Source organism: Cupressus sempervirens, chromosome 6, assembly GCF_028749045.1.
Source record: "Cupressus sempervirens isolate cs-2001-9-10 chromosome 6, ASM2874904v1, whole genome shotgun sequence".
In the NCBI taxonomy this organism is placed as follows: domain Eukaryota; kingdom Viridiplantae; phylum Streptophyta; class Pinopsida; order Cupressales; family Cupressaceae; genus Cupressus; species Cupressus sempervirens.
In genome coordinates, this window is record NC_143123.1 from 579,371,016 (window position 1) to 579,391,426 (window position 20,411).

At 33.8% G+C, this 20,411-nt stretch overlaps 1 pseudogene; it reads left to right on the forward strand.

Annotated features, from left to right (window-relative positions):
- Nucleotides 1-1,970: 1,970 nt before the first annotated feature.
- Nucleotides 1,971-20,083, forward strand: LOC149553575 (amine oxidase [copper-containing] gamma 1-like; annotated as a pseudogene).
- The last annotated feature ends 328 nt before the right edge of the window (nucleotides 20,084-20,411 follow it).

Genomic DNA, 20,411 nt, shown 5'->3' on the forward strand with positions numbered 1-20,411 from the left:
ACTAGAAATTTATGCCATGCAAACACCCTGTCCACAAAGTGTATAATCTGAAAACAAAAAAATAATTAGTCAATTAATCAAGTACTCCTCCTCCCACACAAGACAAATTAGTACCAAGAAAATTGTTGTAATTTTGAAAGCTGTTTAAAAATTGTTGTGGGCATACAAGATAGAGGATTTTGTCTATGAATCTTATTCTGGAATAGACTGAATATAAATTCTTGTCAAGCACTTTGCAAGTGGGTAAAATAGCCTCGAGCAATCTTTTCAAAGCCATAGAACAGCTATTAAATAATCAAATACAATTATAAGCTAAAAATGCCAATTTAGTATCCGCTTGAAAAACTAAAAATAGAGATGCAACATTTATAGGCAAGGGAAAGTGTTGCATGTGTCCATTTCTTTGTGGGGTAATTTTTTGCACGTTTCATTATAAATTTTTCTTGGTCTTATTAAAGGTACTTTGTGATGCATGTTGGAGTTATATATATATAAACTATGATGAACGTTAGGGTTACATAACTAAAATTATAAACTGTGTTGCACGCTGGAGTTTTAAAAAATATTATAATAAACTTAAATATTTTTTTATTAATACGAAATGTATTTGGGCATGGAAAATGACTGACTTGTGATCTCCATGACGATTTGTGAATATCAAAGACGATTTGTGAATATCTCCAAGAAAGCTGATCGTAATAAGGATTTTTTTTTATTAATTTACATTGGCAGGAAATATTTGAAGGGAATGGTGCCTAAAAAATTTGAATCATATATTTCAAGCCCATTACAATGAAATGAAACTATTGTCAAAATTTGAATAGTAAATAATACCAATTTGGATGACAGATTTAAGTGTGAGGTCACCTCTTCAAAGCTTGATAGAAACACATGTGAGGTGAGCTTTGCATATACTTTATTGTACATGCAAAAGGGTGCAAGGATTAGGTTGATAATCTTGTATACTTGAGATAATTTTTTTGAATAGTATTTATGTTATTGATAGTTATTTAGTTTTGTTGTTCAAGAAAGATGATCTATAAAAACATGTAATTTGTATTGTTTTTAGCACTTAGAATAATGACACTTTGTTTGAAGAGTCATATGATCTAGGGCCTCTTCATTTTTTTGTATAATTATATATGGATTACTTTACTTTTTTTAGTAACTTTCAAAAATGAAAGCAGGTCAAATATGAAGCCCATCTATTAATTTTACAGTAGATATTGTTTTGAAAGTACGGGATTGTCTCTTAACTACATCAATAACCATGGTTCACTAGTACATTTGAGGTCATTTTTCGACCAAAAATTTTGACCATCAATTAATGAGGTTTTGATTGGTCAGATTGTAGAAGGAAAAATTTCAATTTTTAAAAATCTAAGCCCATGTTGGTCAAAATTTTGACCAACACGTGCTTAACTTTAACATGCAAAATTGTTTTCAATTTCATTGACGTTGAGCGTCCAAAGTAGCTGGAGCTACAAAACCTTGGGTCGACCCATGCCAGTGCACACTGGACTCCATCTCTCACATTCAACTCTAAATCTAGCACTTAAACTAGTATTTACCTCATACATTTTTTACATTTTCATATGTTTGGTTGATTATTTCGTTTCTTCCAGTGGTTTGAGTTGTCTCACGCTTAGGCGCTTACACTAAATATGGCATGCTCTTCTTTCATGAGGTTTATTGAAAACCTAAAGCCTTCCACCGGTAATGCCATTGGTGTAATGTCATTAGACTGAATTAGCAGAGGTAGCTAATTACAATGCCTTCATAGCCAATGATAAGATAGCAAGAGGAGGCTAAGAAGGAGAATGTTCAAGCCTTGTTTTACACTCAAATAGCTCTTATCAAGAGCTTATTTCTAAATGTGTAGATGCAAGATTCGTACAATTTTCCTCTGAATCCTTTTGTTCTTGCCACGTGTCATATCACATTTGTTGTGAGAATATTTTAAGGTTATTATGGCCTCAGCCTTCTTTGGCCTAGCAGTTGATGTTGGTGTTGGAGCTACTATTTTTGGTGAGAATGGCTCCGTTGAACAAATGTTTGCGCAAATTCATTCCCAGTGTGTTCCACAAGGTAATCCCTCTCTTGATATTGTCCTCAATGCTAAAGATTTTGATAATGTTTGTGCTTGGCTTGAGCAACAAACATTGATACAGTAGTACATTTGAGGTCATTTTTTGACCAAAAATTTTGACCATCAATTAATAAGGTTTTGATTGGTCGGATTGTAGAAGGAAAAATTTCTTGTTTTTAAAAATCTAAGCTTGTGTTGGTCAAAATTTTGACCAACATGGGCTTAACTTTAACATGCAAAATTGTTTTCAATTTCATTGACATTGAGCGCGTGAAGTAGTTGGAGCTATAGAACCTTGGGTCGACCCATGCCAGTGCTTCTTGCTTGCTCGCCACTGGTTCCTCATCTGGAACACTGGACTCCATCTCTCACACCCGGCTCTGAATCTAGCACTTTTTGCACTTAAACTGGTATTTACCTCATACATTTTTTATGTTTTCATATGTTTGGTTGATTATTTCATTTCTTCCAGTGGTTTGAGTTGTCTCATGCTTAGGCACTTACACTAAATATGGCATGCTCTTCTTTCATGAGGTTTATTAAAAATCTAAAGCCTTCCACCGGTAATGCCATTGGTGTAATGCCATTAGACTGAATTACATTGCACATTTTACTATCACAAAATGCCATTTGTGTCCCCTACTCTAGTTGTCAATCTTGCACCATACTGCCCATTTATAGAAGGCCAGTTGAAGGAGATGCTTCAAATTTTTCTTTCAACACACAAACCCCCTGAAGATTGCTTCATAGATGTCCAATGCTTGCAGAACTGCATTGAACAAAACACCTCTTTTACAAGGCAAAAATTTCCTCCCATTTCCTCACTCATAGGCAATTTGCCTTTGGTGTGTATCCTAGTCATAGGTTGTTGAGTGTTCTACCTTGCCTAAATTTGGTCTTGTTTTTGGGCTTCTTCCTCTTGGATCTAAGACACCTTTGGGGCATATCTTTGAAAGGGTTTTTGAAAGGTTAGTGATTTTTGTGTTAGAAATGTGTAGAAGGAAGTTCCCTTGGAGCTTATCTTTTGATGCCCTAATTTGGCCTTTCATGATCCTTGCCTTGGTGTTTGAAGTACTCCCCCACCTAAGTGCATTGTCCAAAATTGTAGTTGAAAAGAGGGTTTCCCTTGAAACCCTCTTTAACATTGGCCCAATAACAGGTCACACATCAGAAGTACCCTTGTTAGTTTTGGTTTGACACCCTTTATTCAAAACTAGACATTAGATCATTAGGTTCTATGATCTCATTCTACAACTAACTCTTTTTCTCACAGTTGGTATTAAAGAAATGATTTTTGCATACCCAAGCCATTGTTATAATGTTCATCAAGTGATTATCTTTTGGGGGAATATTTTCCTCTTTAATCCTACTCCAACATCAATTACCTAAGAACATATTATGGATTTAAATACCAAAGCTTCAAGTTTCCTTAATCCTCGTTAAGTAACTTGTGAATGAGTAATTAGAAACTCTGAGGCTTGGACACAAGTAATAATTCAATTTGGGTTTTACTGAGATTGTGTTGGCTTTGTATACTAATAAAATTTTATCTTGTAGGAAAAGATAGAGTCAAGAGCATAGCTTCCTCATCATCCACACCAGCAGAAACCCTACACAAGTATCGTCAAACCCATGGGAAAGAAGAGAAAAGTTGAACAAAGAGTTTGAAAAGGTAGTGCTAACAATGAAATATATGAAGGATGATGTGCTCCAAGTGTTGAAGATAGAGAACTTGGTTTGGTTTCTAATGGACATAGACATCAAAGAATGCAACTTAAGAGGAAATCAAAGAAGATGTACACAAAGGAAATGTTTCTCAATAGGAATACTATACCAACCTTATTAGTCTAGGATAGTTTAGAAATGCTTCTTTCCTACATCCATTCACTATCCAAAAATCAGCAACACCTTGGACAATAATTACTCACCAGCTACATGATTTTGTTCCCTACCAGACAATACTATCATTGTTGCCTTTGATTCTATCAACACAACCATAGTCTTCCGGACTCCTAGAAGAAAGTACATGACTTTGAACAACAAGGTCTTTACCCTTAGCGAGTATCAATCCATGGAGCATGAATGCAAGTGATAAGTGAACACATAGTGGATAATCCTCCTCACCCACTATCTCTAGGAAAAAAGTCATATTACCCATCCAAGGGATCATCATTATTTTATGTTGCATATTTATGGAATTAAATGTGAAAGAATATTCCCCAAGGATGTATTATCTAATCTCAACATTATTGAATATACTACCTTTTTTGACTAGGCACAAATGATCTTTGAAAATATTGGTTGACAACTAAAAGAGTTTTAGTAGACTCACAATTTTTATATGACATCTTAAGTAGTTTGGATGATAGATTTGTGTTGACAATATGAAGCATTGGAGACTAAAGACCACATGGGGGCTCCATTTTGAAATATGTTTTGCAATATTTTGCAAGGCTAATGGTACATTCCTATACAACACAATAATATGCCTACAAGGGGACCCCATATTTTAATTGTCCAAGAAGGAGAAAACCTTTATCAAACCATGGGGGATGTGGTTCATAAAGAGTTAGTGACACACCTATATCCATGTGTATGGGTTCTAATGACATCCCTATCTACTACCTCAACATTATAGTGATCAAATCATCATGCTTGAGTTCTAAAAGTAAATCATGGATGCACATAATTTATTTTCCATAGAAAAGGTAAAAGTTGTGGGGTTCTCATTATCATGTAGAGGATACAAGTGCACTTTGGCAACTACTAAAGATGCAAGTGCCAAATTGGAAATCCTTAAATTGAGAAAGTTCTACTTGTTGAGGCTCAATTTTGACACCAAGAGGTAAGTTAAACAAGACATTTACCACTAGCTATGGTGGTCACCTCCCTTGCCTTCAAGATTTATAAGCAGATTGTCAAGATGACTTTGATGCATTCTTATGGAGGAATTGCTAAATTAGAACAAAAAACATGATGTTGTTTAGGTTGAGGACTTTCTCAAAGAAATACATTGATGACACATTGATCTTGGATTCACATTTCAATAAAAAGAAAATGGGAAGTATTCTTTTGGAGCCTTTTGATTGGAACACCCCAAATTTTTATGACATTAAAGTGATCAACAAGCCAATGATTGATAATAGCTTATAATGCTCAACCAGTGATAGCACCATTCAGTATGTCAATAGATTTAAACTTTGGCAACTATTTTTGATTTCTTATTTCTCCTTATTTTAGAAAGTGGTGATCTGCACATACAAAAAGATATATAATCAGCCGCTTCAACACTAACTTGAAACAATGGTTTCCTTTGACTGAGAAAATTTTAGATTGCTTGATGGCTGCCTCCTTTCAGCACCATCCTTAACAGAGTATCCACAAATGTAAGCAATTTTAGACAAAATGACATCTACCAATATCACCAAAACCATCGGCTCTGATACCATGCTGGAAAACAAGGCACAAAGGAGAAACTCTATAAAAGAGCTTGGAGATTGCATTACTAATTCATCCAATATATAGAAATACATAATAAATTTGAAGTGTATTGTTGGTCAAAGTTTGATGCAACATTCATGGTGGATGGTAAAGTGAATGGTTGTGTAGTTGACTAAATTGGGTGTTGAGCGACTATTTACTGACCATTTTATCAGTATCAAATGATTAATTTACATTGTCTAACATGGAGGATATGATAGTTGAGATGACCCAAATACTCAAAAGTCTTATTTTGCTTCATATTATTCAAGCACTAGTATTGTTTTGTTTTACCTTGTTTGCATGTCACCTTCTAGTATTGAAAACTAGGAGCTACAAGGTGGCTAGTTTTACCGTGTTGACAACGTTTTCAATAGTGTGGAAGATACATGGTTTAGTATTGCAGGAAAGTTCTATATTGTTTGAATGATGGATATGATTTGATTTCTTACCAAATCATCAATGGTCAAAGTGTAAAGTTTATATAGAGGTAGAGGAGTCACGACATTGCTAGAAGAGATGTCGGTCAAAGAAGTAAGAAATTTAGGTAATTATTGTTTATTAGTTCTTGAGAACTATTGCCAAGGCTATATGGTTAAACAGTTATTAATCTTTTTCCTTTGAGCCAATAGAATTGTTCTTTTTTCATGGATAAATTTTGTTTAATGTGTTCATTATGGAAAACTTGCATATTTCTTACCTCAACCATGGACTCAAATGTGTTCATTATGAAATCATCAGGTGTTCTCCTTGATGAAAACTACAATGCCAAAGTAAGTAAATTTGATTGTAAGGGAATGCTCATCAGGGTAGAGTCCAAACTAAAAAACCTTGTACTTGATTGTTGAATATGTTAAAGAAGAAAAAAATGCCAGTTAATTTATAGATTGGAACTGACCTGAATTGCTTGATGCATTTTTTAAATGTTGAGATGCATATACTAATAAAATTTTTGTTTCTACAAGCCAAGCCACAGCTAAGAGACAGGTCAAAGCTTCCAACTATTATGGATCCTGTGATTAAAGAGTTGCTAAACATGAAACATCTTCAGCAAGTGAGTTGCATGAAAAATATTTCTTTTGAAGGGAATTGACATTATTTTTAAAAATACATTCAGTTTATACAATTTTACTCATGTTTTGGTGGATAAAAACTTAACGTTCTTCCACATTTCTTGCCCATTTTATTGCATATCTGAAATAAGACATAATCTTTCCATTTTCCAATAGCTAAATGTCTTTAAATGTGATTGGAATTTGGCATAAAATGTATTTTTAAGGTTAGATTGTTAGCTAGTTCTGGTTGATCGCCATTTGAAAATTAGAGGTGCTAATCCTTTCATTGAAGAGAAAATTGATAGTGCACTACATATCATCACACTTACCCAAAAAAGTTGAGCCAAGCTTTGAAAGTCCCATTGAATCTATAGAAGGAAGAGAAGAAATTGATTATCTAGATTGAAAGTCATTGTCCACTTCATAATCTTAGCAAGAAGAACATCATAAGTGCTTGTGAACCAAGTATTTATGATGAAGCAAGAAGGAAAGAAAAATGAAAAAATGTGTTGAGTCAAGAGATAGACATTGGAAAGAAAGACATTGATTATAAAAAGTATTAAGATCAAGTTTAAAAATAATTTTTTAATTGACAAGAACACATCAAGATTAGTAGCTAAAGAGCAACAAATTGAAGATTGAGGAATCTTTGCTCTAGTTGCAAAGATAATTATGATTAGAATGTTGACAGTGCTTGTTTCCAATCATAGTTGGAATATCCACCAAATAGATATGAGGTACATTCCTAAATGAAGATCTGAAAACCCAATTTTGTGAGAAAAGAAAAGGAACACATGGTATGTCACTTGGAAAGACACTATATGATTTGAAACGAACTCCACGATATTAGTATTCAAAATCAAATAAGTACTTTCCCCAAAGGAAATTGAAATTTTTAAGACCCAATTTATACATCAAGAAGTCTAATTGCACGTTATTGTTCCTTTAAAATTTTGGTCATAGGGTATTGGTTTATTAACCATTGTACTTGCTTTCAAACTAATAAAATCTACTGTTTCTGGGCCTTTTTGACTATTTTTCCGTATTGTATGGACTCTTGAAGGTTGTACGGTGGTTGTTTTGTATTGAAAAGTTGGAGGTTGAATTTTATGAAGTTTTGGCGTTGGTTTCAAGGAGAGATCTGATTTCATTTGCAAGTTATATATTTTTCTTCCTTGCTTCCTGTGAAACCCTCAAAACAAGGGTTTTGGACAAAGGAATGGCTCTAGTTTGAATTCCCACCATTGGAATTTTCTCCAATTTGGTATGGAGCAAACTAGGGCATTTTATTATCAAATGTCAAAAACATTGAGGCGGGAGATTGCAGTAAGCATTTTTAAGAGCAAGCCCTAGGTCTAAGAAGACCCATGTATTAGACCTTGTTTTTGCAATTTGATGAGTTAAGAGTGATAAAAGGAGTTTGGGACTTGGTGTGGAGGCAAGGCATCTTAAATTTGACTAGGAGGACACATTGAAGTTGAATAATTGATCCATGTGCCCATATTTTTAACCTTTTCATTGTAGACCAAGCCTAAAGTTGTTAATTAGGCCTATGTGCAAGATTAAGGTTAGGGTATCTTGGAGTGGAGTTAGGTTTTGAAACTTTGGAGTCTTTTGGCACTTTGAAAAGGGTGTTTGAATTTGTCTTTTTTTTTCCTGGTCCTTTGTAAACATTTTGAGTTATTGGTGGAAAACAGTGCTAAGAAACCTAAGTGCTTGTTTGGTTGGTTGTAGCAATTTGCTTGGTAAGTGGTTGGTAGGGTTTCCAACCTTTGTTACAACTTGTTTTGGTCATATAGGAGTTTTTCCAAACTATCCTTGGTGCTTGGGAGTCTTGGAGGATCCAATTGCATTCTTGGTTGTGTGTATGGTATAAGAGTCAAGTGTTGCAATTTACCTTATGACTGCTAACAACAGGTTTGCCATAGACCTGATTTTTTTTGGGTGTGTTGATGTTTGTTTGGGTTCCCTTGGATGTTAGTAAGGTTGGGGTTGCTTGATCACCTTGTGCCAAGGTTGGTGCATGAAGCTTGGGTTGTATAAGTGAGAATAAGAAGAGTTGCAGCATTTCATGAAGTGACCACTAGTCTTTCCTTTGTTAAAACTATCAACTACAACATTGCTTAGGTTCAATAGGGGAGACATTGTGGGGGCTTGTAGTGGGGCTTGAAGTAGAAGGTATTCTACATGGACTGGTGAGGGGAGGGGGATTGATAGAAGGGTTTAGGGAAGGGTCCCTCATGGGGCTTTGGTTTTCCTTATAGGAAGAGTCATCTGATTCACTCTTAACAAAATTTTTGCTTTCACTTTCCACAATGCCTCCTCTTTTTTAGCCAAGTCTTCGATATCTTTTTTACCCCTTTCCTTAGCCAACCTACTCAAGAAACATGTTTGTTTCTATTGAGTGTCCTCATCAATATCATAGTGAAGGTCAAGGACCATTTTCTTGGCTTTTTTGTCCAAGCATGTTTCTTAGGCTTACAAGGCCTCTCTTCAATTTTTAGCACTTGAGGTATCTAGGATATAGGAGTCACTAGAAGAAATATAGCTCACATTGGGAGTATCTATAGTGTTTTAAATTTTAGACTCTAAAGGGCAACACATTGAGGGAGAAAGTTTAGGTTTTTGGTTGGTGATGGAGAGAACATTGGTGGTTAGAGGGGGACATAGGGTGCAATGAAGCTCATAAAGTTTGAACATAGGCTCTTGATGGAGGATAACAAGTTTTCTCCTTGGACCTTGGCTTCAACAACATCAAACACAATGCTCTCAAAGAATAGAGAATAGGGAACTGGTCAGGAAGGACTCGTTCAGATTTTTAGTGGGCTATGCCAGCGAAAGACCCAAATAGCCAATGCTAGTATAATATGAGCTCAGTAATTTTGTAGTTAACTCATTATGTTACTATAAACATCTTCTTCCAGAATTATGGTTTTATTGAGTCTACAAATAATGGAGGAGGCTCATCAAACCATTGGTTGTTACAGAGTATCTAGCACAGATGGTAAGGAGACGAACATAGAAATAATCTTTGAAGATTGATTTAACCATCTAATAGAGTCATCAATTAATCTTCCAAATTAGTGTTGACATTATCATCAGCTATAGCATAGTAAAACATTGTCCATTCAGTAGGAATTTAAGGCAAAATACTAAAAAGATATTAATACCATACATTCTATAGGGGCCAAAGAATATAGAATGACAATCATGGGGCATTTATTTACATCATATATTAATATTAGAATAGAGAGTTGAGTATTATGAACTTAGAGAATTATTTATAGATAACAAATAGTTACAAGAAGAATCATTATATCATTATTTAACAAAGAAAACCTATACTTGAAAAAAAAAAGGTAATAATATCTACTCAGTGGAAACACCAATTGTGGATTACCTATATTTTAGAAAAAGTGATTTAATCAACAAGGTGATTTAAAGAGGATAAGTATAAGGATATTAATTATATCGAGAGAAGCATATAGAGAAGTGAATCCCAAATAGCATATAACTAGGATAGGGAACATTACAAGATTATATCTACCATGTACACCTGCAAACCATATGTTGAATATAGAATTATAATGTCAAGTCAAGGAAGTGAACGTAAGGAGTTTAAGACCATATTGTATCTTACAATTGAGAAATCTGTCAATGTCATCTTGTATACTCAATATCTGATCCAAGGGATAAAAAATTACTGAAAAATAAAATGTCCCGAATGCTCCAAGAATCAACATCATTACAAAGTGTTCACAATTTTGACTCCAACATAACTCGAACGAGCAAAATTGGAGTTCAAGTGCAAAAAGTATGACTAGTCAAAGTTTGGTCAAATTGGGACTAGAGGCCATAAAAGGGTGAAAAAATAATCATCTCAAAAGTATTTGACAATGGATTCCAAATGAAAGAGCTCGTCAAAAGCTTTCCAATGGCATTCGTTTCATCAAGAACGAAGATCAGATATAAAAGTTATGATGGTTTCAAATTCAAGCAAAAGTATGGATTTTGATGATGTCAGCATGACATCACAAAATCATAAAGAGAGGGAAAACATTCAAATTCGAATTAAAATAGCTATTTAATTCGAATCAAAGGAATGAGATAATGGGAGTTGAACTCCTAATCATTGGCCTCCTAAAATTAAGGCCAACCAATGGGCTATTTATGGCATATGTAATATTAAGGGAAGAGTTATTATCTATTCATAATAAATCCACCCAAGCCTATTTAATTAAGGGTATTTGTTGAAAGAAAACCCTAATTTTGGTGTCAAATCATAACAAAATAATGGTAAAAGGGGCAAATTCGAAATATGTAATCAAAATGGGAGATTATGTTGGTTAATTGTTTTAGCCCATTTTTGGCTAAATTTGATGTATAAAATGGGGGTAGTAGGCTTTGGAAAAGCATCCAGGTGATGAGAAGGAGATTATGATCTTGGAGACTTGATGATTATTCTTGCACATTGGAGAGTAATGCTGCAATTGTGCTTGAAGGGAAGATCTTGAACACTTGTAATTGATTTTGGAGCAAATTGGATCGGTCCCCCTATTGGAGTTGGACCCGGAGACGTAGTCCTTCCCCGACGAACTTTGTTATCAATCGTGTTTTGTCTTATGTCTCTACTCTCTTTCTTTCAGTCATTACCTTTTTATGCTTTGTTCATTTAAGCATTTAAGTTGTGTTAATTTGCTAATTAACACTTTGAAATTTTACTTTATGAAATAATGTTAAGCATTCCTCTGTAAAAGTCCCAGATCCTAATCAGATCAATATCAAGAATCAAATTTCATAGCAAGAATAGTAAAGTCTTTGAAGAATAACATCGTTGGTTAATAATTAAGGTTAAAGGTTGAGTTATACAAATACTTAAAAGATATTATTTTGTAAGTGAAGTCATTGACTAGAAAGGAGTATTTTATAATTAATCTGAAGGAGTATTTTATTGCAATTCCACCTCATCCGCATAGTATAAAGATTAAAATTTAGAGGTGAAAGATTACTCACAATAAAAAGCTATATAGTAGTCCCACCCAAATCTATTGGAGAACACTAATAAAAAAGGTGAAAAGGTGAGGTCACATGCATATGGTGAAACCATCATGAGTAGTACGTAGAACAAGGTTATGAGTGTGAGTCCAACTCTACCAACCCATGGAAACGAAATCCTAATCAACATCCATCTTGAACGAGTAATCCATGATAAAATTTATATTAAAAAATATGACTCCAAGGAGGCAAGGCCCCATCATGTTAGGTTTAAGATATCCTTATCTATAAAGTTTAAATATCACAATCACCAATATTGGCAACACCCTGATCCTACCTTATGAGGTTTTGGGTAGTCTTGGGAACAAGATTGATTGCCCTCCAACAATTCAAGCTGATAGACAATAGACCAAAAACAACCATAGAATCTACCAATGAATTCCCCTTCTTATAGGCATGTTTTACTTTCTCTAGATCAAAATTATAAAGAAGGTTAAGGATGTCATTGAGGATAGTATTCACATTTCACCCTACCCTAGAAAAACCTTTAACCACATCAATAATGATTTTAGAGTCCTCCTCAATTTCCAATTTTGTGCATCCCAACTCAAGGGAAAATTTCAACCCTCACAAGAGGGTCATACCCTCCACTTTATTGATAGTATGGTCCCTAAAAGGATAGACATACACATCTAGAAGGAAACTCCTGCCATTGTAGATTAATCCTCCCACAACCTCTTTATCGCTACTCACCTCACCTTCAAAGTTAAGGTTGTACCACAAGAGGTTCATGGGATCCATTTAGTTTCCTTTCTAGTGAGGATTTTATTTCTTCAAGCTATGGTGGATGTTATTTTTGGTAATGGTTGGTTCAATCTAGCTCTTGCAGCAATGGAATTGAGCCAAATGGAATTGAAATTAGCTCATTTTTGGTTGTGTGCTTTTGGAATGTTTCAATTTTATGGTCAATCAATCTTTTGGAAACCCTATAGCTATAGGTGATATAGCCCATTCCTTCTGGAAAATGGCCAACAAGTCTAATAGAAGCTTATCATTGTCATTTAAGATTAAGGACATAATGATTTGCATACAAACTCTCACCTTGTCTGAATGATGCTTTTTAATTTTTTTCAAGAAGCATTGAAACATTTTAAGAATACATTTTTCACTCTTGAGTTTCAACATAATGATAAAGGATCTAGTTCTTACCATAGTTTCTAAAATCTTAGCCCTCTCACCAAAAGTTAGGGCTTCAGTATTATGTAACCCATAAGGGCACTGCACTTTCACTTGTAGAGCCTTCTTTAGTATGTCATCAATATAGGGGGCTACATGAGCTTTTATTCTTACAATCTCATTGTAACAAGAAGCAACTGCAAGTCTTACTTCACACTAGTGTTCCAAAAACATATATAGAACCTAAGAGAGAGCATTGAGGGCCGCAAAGCCTAATTCAAAAGCTTCAAGTCTGACTGGCCCACTTTGGACAAATATGAATCTAATTCCTCCAGCTTGGAGAGAACACCATCAGGAAATTTCTAACTCCAATTGTAGTCCCATTACATAGACTTAATTTCCTATTTCTTTTACTTTTTGCAAGTCTCCTAGTTATGCACCATTAAATGTATCATTGAATGCTTTGAGTAAAAAATCACTTTTGTGATCTGCCATTATCTTCATTTTTTTGCTAAATTGAAAGATGCTACCCCTATTCTCCTAAATTTTAACAAACCCTTTTCACTCCATCAACAATTAGGACATTTTCTTGAACAATTCGCAGTGCTTTTTTAAAGAAGACTTCACAATCAGCTAATACTTGAACAATTGGCAGTACTTTCATCTTGCAGGTGTTTTTGTTAATGTATTCAGAATTGTAGGAGATTTGGTGAAGCCATACAGTCAGAGTTGTAGACAATCTCATAGTTTGTATCTTAATTGATGTTTATTTAAGGTTGTTGTTGTTGATTAGTTTTACATCAGATTTTTAATGATTTTCATTTGCCTTTGTGCCTATCACATTGATGTAATTTCAGTTATGCTTTGCTATCATCATTCAAGTGGTTTGGTTTGAGGAAAAAACTTCATTCTTTTCAAAGTTTTGATGTTTGAAGAATTTATGAATTGCATTGTATGTGCAAGTGCCTTTGCTGATTTATATCAGTTTAATATATCGAGAGGTCACTTCTATTTGCATGATCAAATGTATAGATTCATTTATTTCTCTAAATGTCATCATATAAACATCTCTAGATGGCTTTGAACTAACATTTTCAATTAGCATGCACTCCAATGCTTTCTAAATAGTTGGTTTGTGTTCATTATTGAGGGACTTTGACTTTTCCATATGGGCTTTCCAAGGCTTTTTCCATTGGACCCCATGAGAGAGTAGTCAATCCCCACAAGGTTTTCTGCTCCTAGGTCCCTGATTTGACATTGTAGAAAAATAAAATAATTTATGGAAAAACAATGTCAACCAATCATATGAAATATGATGGACCCACAATATTTTTAACACTTGATTTTATGGTTATCCCAAGTGAATAATTTGTTTCTCCAAGAAATTTAGTTTTTCTAAAGGAAGAATTCACCATGATAATAAATGCACTTACCTACTATTTTCCAAGATTTACAAGAATTTTGTACAAATTTGTATTGAAATATGCAAATATTCATCAAAAAATAATTTGTTTTAAAAATAAAATAAAATATTCATCAAGAAAATTAATGAAATTTGAAAAGATTTGCAAGCTTTTATAAAAGAAAGTTGGGGGCCTCTTTTTGAAGCTGTCACAAATCTCTAGTTAGTTTGATAATTTACATTTGGAGAGTTCGAATCTCCAAAGTTCATACATGAACTTAAAAATTGTCACCAAAGAGATCATACTTCTTCATGCTCAATATAACCTGTCTGCCTCACATCGTAAAGTTTAAAAGCTACTGCATGTAAAATCCCAGAGAAAATTGTCTTGTCAATTTTATAAACATAAGTTGCTTTTTCATTTTCGAAATGGTGCAACATATGAAAGTATGGAGTAAGGGATGAATGACATAGAAAAGGAGACATCTTTCTGTACTTACAATTAATCTTGACCTCTTGGGATGCATCTGGATGGAAAATGTTGAGACCATGAACAAATTCTCCAAATTCAATGACTCTGTTGTGATTTTTATCAAATAGATTAAAGATCTATTTAGTAATGCCATAAACATTCCTCAAATGAGCACTAGCCATGAAGCAATTGAAGTAGCAACCAGAATGGTTACAATATAATTTTATCAAATAAAATAATATTGTCAGCTGACTGCAACTACATATGCACAGAATAATACATGGGATAAATAATAGCCATATTCTAGTATTTAACACTCATCTATTCTTAGTTAAACTCAGATCTCATAGAGCTAAATTGATAAATAGAACACACCATGAATTTCCTCAAACTATTATGAATGTCAAATCATTTTATAAGTGCAATGGACATATGCAATTAGTCATTACTGTCTAATATCAGACTGTAGATATAGACAACCTATGCTCAAATAGAGTTGCACTAAGGAACACCATAATAACTTAAGAATAGACGTCAAGCCTCAGATGCCACAATTATTGAGAGAAGGGATTGGTTAACAAAAGAGAAGAGAATTGCCAATGTAAAAATATTGAATGGGGTCATATCTATGCATCACACTTTATTGTTCTAAATCAGTGGACAAAAAGTATCCACCTAAATTTTTCAAAACTGGTAGATATTGAAGAGTCCCAACTATATAAATCTAAAATGATCTCTAGTGTTATTCCTTAAGTTCTTAAGAAAGTGCTTGATCATGTCCAAATCAACAAACAATAAAGGGTACTTGTAATGATCTTTTCCAGAATTGACACAATATTTTAGATTTTCTGCCTAGAGGAATTTCAACAAATAGTTGATGTGCAACCCAAATATCAATTACTATTGCCACTGTAACAAAATTTCAAGAAATACTCAGATCTCAATGTCAAGGGAAATAACTGAACACCACTGTAATATTCTCCACCTGAATAAATCAGATATTGAGTACTTCAACTGGTGGAAATTTTATCAAATAGTTGTCTTGCAAAGAAACAGCTTAAGCAAAGCCACTAAGGTCATGCCACTACAACACTCTCCTTATACTTCATTACAAAAATGGTTTCATTAATCAAGCATTTTAACAAACAGATGATATGCACCCAACTACTGTAAGTTAAAGGCAATATTGTAGTACAAATTTAACTAGAGTTTCATGACATAGAGTGGTCGCTTAACAATGGATTTCATTTATATTGAAACTCACTTTACTGTTGCAAATGAATACAAAAATTGCAATACAAACAAGCTAAGGAATACTATCAAACATTACATATATACTAGCCAAGGAATGACTACACTTTAGGAGATTGAAAATACATACATGCCTATTGTATGCTTCTTTAAGTGTGTTCATGGACAATTAATTTTGATCACTAAGTTTTCTATCATGTCTCACTATTTTTTCAAAAGTACCTGAATTGTGCCTTCTAAAATCTCCCAAAACATGGAGTGGATATCATTGTATATTGGGCACTCCATGATAAATGCCACTCTATCTCTATCACTCCTATGTTGCAAAATATTGTCTCCTTTCATTCTTCCCCAGGTACCTACCTGTTTTACTCCTCAAATGATGAGAACTTGTCCTAAGCTGCATTATGGGCACTTTAGTTCTCCATTCAGTATTTTCTCCTTAATATATGCTTTCTATTTGTGATCTTCAAGGGTTTGAATTCTTTGATATAATTGTCTTTTTTGTGCCCATTTTTTTTTTATGATACGAGACTTCTGAATTTTCCTTCACAGACTTCTTTATTCTATCATTTTTATTGGGATTCTTTTTGCACATAGACTTTCCATTTTTTGTTCTTTTGGCATTTTGCTTCATCCACAATCTCTTCCTCCTTTCATGTCTCTCCTCTATGAAATGTAGGCCAATGATTTTTTTGACAAATTCATTTTTCTTAACATCATAAACCTCTTTTGGGAGGTGATGATGGATAGGGGTACAAGAGGAGGTCTCAAGATATATGTAACTCTCCCTTATAGATATATAGCTACAGCCTGCCCATATTTTAATATAACTAGATGGATTTGTGGGTTCAATTAGGTAATTAGATGTTGCATAATCTGTTGGCCTGCCTAGATTTGATTGTTTTGTCAAGGTCATCACCACCAATATGTAGAAGCATTGAATCTTTAGGTTGTTGTATGACTGTTCATGGGGAATACCAATTGATATTTCTATCTATAGTCAATGAATGAAAGTTATAATTTAGACTATCAAAGCATCACTATCCCATACCCTTTTGGCTAGACTATCATACCACTAGAATGAACCCTTTGTTTTGTTTATGTTATACCTTATAGCAATGGGTTGTTCTAAATTGTTGATGTTTGTAAGTGTTCAAACTTGTAATGAATTTTAATGATGTAGTTTGCATTATTTGCAATGAGTGAAATTAGTTGTGATTAAATTAGTAATATATTTAAAATCGAGAGATGTTTGACATGTTTTTTGATGTCTATGTGTAATTGATAGTGCAATTTGTGATCTATTTTTTTGTTATTGTTAATGTTGACTTCCAGTAGAAGTGTTTGATTTTAATTCATAAAAGTTCATAAAAGTATAATTGTAGATGTCTAGTTGATGTAGGAAATGATTCAGGTTCAATGTTTATAACAATTTGGGAAACTATTTTTTGGATTGTTTTAAAAAATTGTATCCTATTGTTCTAATAATATGCAATGCTTGCAGGAATGTTATCCATGGTAGTGATGTAGTGGAAAGTGAAAAGAAAGAAATTGCCCTGTGGTTTCCAGAGGGTGTGTCTGACTGGCAGAGCAGTCTGCATCCTTGGGTTTATGAGTCTTAAGATTTGTGATCTGTTTTAATGTTTATAGTTGAGAAGTTTTTAGGATGATACTAAGGTACTTATTTCATCTCATATCCGAAGAGTAAAATTTTCTTAGTATTTTTGCTGGAGTCTACTTATTCTGTTATGGTAATTATGAAGTACATGGTTCTAAATTTTTCAATTAGGGACTTATCTATTGATACTTGAAGTTGTATGTTCACAAGTATATCATCAATTATAAACATGGTTTTAGCAATAATAGATTAATGAATGGTGGTCTAGCATATGGTGTTGGTGTTTATCTTGCTCCTTAAGATTGCTCCTACCTGAGGTATGAAAGATTATGTTCAAAGATGATGTCTTTGTGGGGATTTTTTTAAATGTTTGAATTCTAGAATATTCTTTCCTTTAATACGCATATTCTTTATTTAATAAGGAATGTTTGACTTACTATTATTGCTTATTCTTTATAGTGTTCCATTTTCAAACTTGGACATTAATGAGGAATAGTATGTTGTGTTGTGCCAAGTTATTTTGAGGAATGTTGAGGAAGTTCCTCTTGGTTCTCTTCAATTTCATCTGAGTTGTGAAAATTTTGATTCCAGCATTAACGATATCACCATTCCAAAGCATTACATTATTTGGAGAACTCACATGAATACACACATTCTTCTAGAATATGTTGTCAATTTTAAGCCTCCTCACCAGTCTCAAGGGGAATAAAAGCTCCATATTCCTCATTTTCAAGAGGTTCCTTCTCATTTTGAAAGTTAAATACAAAGGAGAAATTCCTTTGATTCTTGTTGCTATTTTTGATCTAGTGAAACTAGTTCAATGCCTCAGAATCAATGAAATTGCCTTGTTCTCATCTCCTCACTCTCTTTGTATCGTTTAATTATTTTTACCTTCACATATGAATGAGTTGATTGCTATTCTAGATATGTATGTTGTCTATAAACTATTTGAGAAAATTCCTGTGGTTTTCTCTTTCTCTTGGTATTTGTAGATTCTTTACATAATTGGTGTTATCCATGAACATTTCTTGACATTCTACTTGGACATGGATATTGATGGTAGAGACAACTCCTTTGTTCAGGTGAAGATGGCGAAGCATAGGGTGAAGGATGGATTAACTCTAAGGAAAAGTTTCTGGACAGCAGAGATACACATTGCCAAAACAGAGAAGGATGCTCAAATTAAGTTGAACCTCTATCATCCATCCAAGTTTCATATGATCAATCCATTGAGGAATACAAAGATAGGAAATCCAGTATGATACAAAATTGTCCCTGGGGGCACAACCGCAAGTTTGCTTGATCACAATGATGCTCCTCAACTCTGAGGTTCCTTCACTAACAACTAGGTCTGTACCAGACTTTGAATTTCATTTTTCTTTTAAATGTTGGTGAAATTTTTCAGTAATCAGTGATGCTAGCATGGCACCCTTCCCTTACATGAAAGGTTTTTGACCTAAGCTATGAATCAGTGAGGCCATAAACAAGGGACCTCATCCCCAATTATCAATACCGATGCTCAAACCTGCAAGCACATTAGAGCATTGAAGGTGACCAGTGATTTTGGCATGATACTCTTCCAATACATGAAACATGAAATGCTTTTGACCTAGATCTATAAATCAGTGAGGCCACAAACAATGAACCTCATTCCCAATTATCAATATTGATGCTCAAACCTACTAGCACACTAGATTGTTAAAGGTACAAAACTATGATCATAATGAGCCAACAAGAGTTTGAGCCTTTATGGTCACAACAATATCACCATCATAAAATGAAAAAACTATGGGATGAACCCAATTAGACTTTGAATTTCATCTCTTATATTATTTTTTGAAATTAATGTTGGTATATGTGGCCAAAACCAAATTGTGCACTGTAGTTGGCCATGCCTATTTTTGTCCATTATTTCTATTGAAGTTTATTTAGAATCAAAACTAAACATTAAGTTGAAATCTACCTCGCTTGATGGCACTGAACACTTTTTCATGTATTAGATATGGATAACTCCATACAACTGTAGTGAGGAGTGGGCTAGTGAGTTGTATTCTTATCAAAGCCAAGGTGATGATACTCTGGCTACATGGTTTGATAGGTAAGTTTAAATACCATGGAATTCATACATTTACAGTGGGTTTTTCATGGACACAAATAGATTAATGTATTTATATAGATTGAATTGCATTGAATTAGTTTCTATAAGTTGAACTTACTCAAATTTGAAATGTAAGAATCACTTTCCCCAAATTTCTATTAAGTTTTAATAACCAAACTTATTAGACTCAATTTATAAAAGGGACCCAATCTTTATATGAAGCTCTTTATGATTTTTTGTTTCAGGGATCACCCAATTGAGAAAAAGGATAGTGCACTCTAGTACACAATGGGCTTCCATCATCTTCCTTGCCAAGAGGACTACCCAATCATGCCAATAGTCTCTTCTGCTTTTGAACTAAAGCCAACAAACTTCTTTGAAAGAAATCCTATTATGAGGACTGCACCCATGTCTGACAAGGACCTTCCAACATGTTCAATGTGAGCGCCATGAACATTTTCACCTTTTCATCATGCACTGAAAGAATTATAGGAGATAAATTTAAGGTCATGTCTGTTAAATCCACAACTTTATCGTATGATAAAAAATGACCATTTTTATATTGTGGGTAAAAATGTTATACAAACAGTTGAAGGTACTTGTTTTAATGACAAAGTCCATGACATAAGCACTTAAATGGACCTTCCAATATGTGTAATGTCAGCATCATGAACATTTTCACCTTTCCACCTGCTCTAAAAGTTATAGAGTAGTCAAATTTTAATTCAAGTCTGTTAATGTATACTCAGTTAAATCCAAAAATTCATCTTAC